The sequence below is a fragment of the Glycine max genome, chromosome 12 (assembly GCF_000004515.6).
Source record: "Glycine max cultivar Williams 82 chromosome 12, Glycine_max_v4.0, whole genome shotgun sequence".
Taxonomy (NCBI): domain Eukaryota; kingdom Viridiplantae; phylum Streptophyta; class Magnoliopsida; order Fabales; family Fabaceae; genus Glycine; species Glycine max.
In genome coordinates this window covers 2962978-2967215 of record NC_038248.2, presented here as the reverse complement: position 1 = coordinate 2967215, position 4238 = coordinate 2962978, and the positions used below count along the sequence as shown (strand labels likewise).

Sequence of the window (4238 nt, the reverse complement as noted above, 5' to 3'; positions counted from 1 at the left end):
CAAATGTCAATAGTTTTAATCGCTTGGGTAATCGTAACTCCATTCTCAAACGTCATGAAGACCCTGTTAATATAAGTAAACAAACAAAAAACGGCAAACTCTAAAAATGAGTTGCACCAACCTCGCTTCACATTTTGGCCATAGCTTCTATATATCATCATCAGAGATAGATATATATATTCGGATCATGAATTTGCATTTTCTGTGTGTGTGTCTGTGCTCATTTGAGGAAGCCTACGAAGGTTCAATAATTAATCATGTGTGACACTATGTCTATGTCGTCCTTACCTATTGCAGATCATCGACCTGTTAAAGATGGTACTCTATGCTTTGCAATTCCATTAATTCTCTTTGCATTTCTTGGTCGTTAATTTATATTTTTATATATGCGTGTGCTATGAAAGAAATCTTCATATGTTCTTTATGCCATTTTTGCAATTAACAGTTTTGCATGCTGTTTAATGTATGACTGAGAAAAATGAAAATTAAAGGAAGCTGAAATCAGATGATTATATAACAGATAAGCATTTACTATTTAGAATGCTCTTATCTTATTAAAGCTTACTCACCAAGTAGAGAAATCATGATGATTTATTTCTCTGTGGTTTCCTTTATAATATATCTCTAGTCTAAACATATGATCATTGCATAATTATTTGTGGTACATATGCATTATGGATATATGTATAAATATGAGAGATAAAAAATTTACAACGGTTAGAGTTCTATTGGTGTATTGCACTCATTGTCATTCATTAGGGTGATTAAATATATATAAAAAAAGAATTCATTAGGGTGATTGTAATGTGAGGCTGATAACAAAAAGAGAGCAGTTACGATTTCAATTTAATGTTGTACTATTAATGTCGAATAAACATGTACGTTATACTTATTAATAACTGCAGAAACAAAAAGCAACAGTATGATGTTTAGTTTGTGAATTTTTTTTTCTATCTTGTCTTCTTGTTCAAAATTTTGTGAGTAATTTGTATTATGCAAGAACAGGTCATGAGATGGAATACTAGAGGATGATAAGAAAACAAAGCTTGGTTCTTTAAAGAAGGTAGCAATCAGTGCATCTTCAAAGTTCAAGCATTCCTTGCAAAAGAAGGGGAGAAGGCATAGCAGGGTTTTGGCTGTTGCTATTGAGGATGATGTTGACGCAGAACAGTTGCAAGTAGTTCATGCTTTTCGCCAAGCACTTATCTTGGAAGAGCTATTACCTGCAAAACATGATGATCATCATAAGATGTTAAGGTAGCCCTAGGACATAATTTTTTGTTCATTCATTTATTTACTAACAGCTGTAGCATGAGTGGTATCATTTAATACCTTACTGTGTGATGATCCAGATTCTTTTGAGAGCAAGGAAGTTTGACATTAACAAAACAAAAACAAATGTGGGCAGATATGCTTCAGTGGAGGAGGGAGTTTGGTGCTGACACCATCATGGAGGTATTTTCCTGTGGATGTAGAAAAAACAATGTTCACAGTTAGACTTTTCTATGTAACATTTTATTTATGCGGAAAATTTCTGTTGTTTTTTGTTAAGGATTTTGAACTCAAGGAGATAGATGAAGTTCAAAAATACTACTCGCAAGGGCATCGAGTTGATAAGGAAGGGAGACCTGTTTACATTGAAAAGCTGGGTCAGGTTGACTCTAACAAGCTGATGCAAGTAACAACTATGGATCGCATCTTAAGTACCCAGTTAGAGAGTTTGAGAAGACATTCGTTGTTAAGTTCCCTGCCTGTTCAATTGCAGCAAAGAAGCACATTGACCAAAGCACAACTATCTTGGATGTGCAAGGAGTGGTATGTATGAAATTATGCAACAGTACTACTAAATAGTTTTTACTTTTCTAACCCCTCTTCCCAAATAAAACCAGCAAGAGTAAAAGTACTATTATAAGACCTTAATTAAATATAGTCACCTTACATTTAAGGAGGTGCTCTTCATTTCCTATTATAATTGTAGATATCATATTATATTATCACCTATTACATATGTAAAAGAAGTTTCACACTGCTGACTAGCATGGTTGTTTAGGGTCTCAGAAGTTTGAACAAAGCTGCAAGGGATCTCATCCAGCGTCTTCAGAAGATTGATGGTGACAACTACCCTGAGGTACTACTCAGTCATATTGGACACCTCCCTAGCTCAAATGACATCTTCTGGATTTACCCTGATTGAACTTTTCTTTTTGCAGTCCTTGAACAGTATGTTCATCATCAATGCTGGTTCTGGATTTAGAATGTTGTGGAACAGTATTAAGTAGTCGCTCCTTGATCCTAAGACCACCTCCAAAATCCATGTAAGCATTTTTTATATACTTTTCACCATGAAGCAATGTAGGTTTCAGTTAAGTAGGAGCACTTAATAGATTTCTGCTTTATTGACCAGGTCCTAGGTAACAAATACCAGAGCAAGTTGCTTGAAATCATTGATGCCAGGTTAATGTTTTTCTCCATTCTCATTGAAGTATTTTATCTCACTCTCATCTCAAATTGAAATTTATGGCATCAAGGCCATACTCATACATAGTCTAGATTGAGTAATAACCATCTCTAATCAAATTGATTAATGAGGATGTTCTTTGAATATGTTGGTATATATGTGACTGAATAAGTGAAGAACATTACTGGTTAGCACTATACATAACAACTTGTTTATTTTTATTATTTACCAGTGAACTTCCAGAGTTCTTGGGTGGTACTTGTACCTGTGCAGACAAAGGTGGCTGTATGCTCTCAGACAAGGGACCATGGAATGACACTGAAATCATGAAGGTAGTATGATCAAATTCTTTATAGTTATTTAATTAGAAAATAAAATAATGAAGTGTTTTCTTTGAATGCATTAGATGGTTCAAAATGGCGAAGGAAAATGCAAGAGGAAAACCTTATCCGGGATTGAAGAGAAAACAATCATTCAAGATGAAACAGCATGCCAAAAGGTACCTAGTTATCTACTTTACAGTTTCAAGTTCAGTCTTGTTCTGAAACTTTCTTCCCATCATCTTTGTTTGCCAGAAAATCTGATGATTTGATTGCTTTTATTTTATTCCTATAATATTAAGGAACACGATCCTTTCAACAAAGAATCTGTTGCCGTGGAGTAGTTCCCTGTGCAACTCGGTGCTGTTCCAGAAGTAAGTTTCTTAGATTTCAATTAGTTGTTGCTTCCATTCTAAATATTTCAAATTGAACCAAGCCGTTAAGGAAACTGCATATATTAGCATGATGCAGATAATTCATCTAATCATGGTAAATGGTAATTGACAGTGCTTACAAACTCAAGGCTATGTAGCAGAATAACATTTAATAATTTATATGGTGGGGAACAAGCACCTTCCTTTTGAATGAAATGTAAAACAAATGATTGATGAAAACATAACTGCATAATTAACCTGCTCTTTGGGTACTCTCCTTACATATTTGGCAGGTCACCTTTGTCCCAGTGATTGACAAGCAAGTTAATGCATCTTGGGAAAAAGCGGTACAAAATATTCAGTTTGCAGTTTCTAAAGGTATTTGGTACAGTTGTATGATTTTTCTTAATGGTTAATATTATACTTGCATCTCTGCTAATGGATTTTCTTTGGACTGAGGAAAACTTGTATTGTTTTTTTCACCAACACAGCCCTTATTCAGCATCATTAGCTCATTAACAACCAATCTATAATCAAGAACATGACTGAGACCTTTCTTTGACTTTGTTAGACGTATTAAATAAATTTTGCTTAAGCTGCAGATTGTTTCCCTTGCGATGCTTCCAAGACTTTAAACGGGTTAAGAATTCCATTTACTGGTGTAATCATGGCCATTCTTATGGGAGTGATAACGATGATCCGCATGACACGGAACATGCCAGGGAAAGTCACTGAAGCTGCCATGTATGGTAACCCAATATATCGTTTGTTAACATGATGAAAGCACCTGCCAATTCCATGGATGATCAAATGTGCCTGATGAAGCACATGGCTGAGCTAGAAGACAAGGTGAATGTCCTTTCTATGAAACCTGCCATGTCATCTGAGATGGAAGAATTGCTGAATAATGCTCTTAACAGAGCCAGCACGCTCGAACAAGAGTTGGATACTACCAAAAAGGTATTATTGGTTTTCCTTGATACTTGAATGTCATCATCATTTGAGAATAATATATGATAAAAGCATCTTACATATTTTGCAATTTTTGTTTCCTTTAGTCACTTGATGATGCCCTTGCTCGAGAAG

At 35.0% G+C, this 4238-nt stretch overlaps 1 pseudogene; it reads left to right on the top strand.

The window, feature by feature from the left end:
- The first annotated feature begins 805 nt into the window (after positions 1–805).
- LOC100780456 (phosphatidylinositol/phosphatidylcholine transfer protein SFH3-like) lies at positions 806–3973 on the top strand (annotated as a pseudogene).
- Positions 3974–4238: the final 265 nt, after the last annotated feature.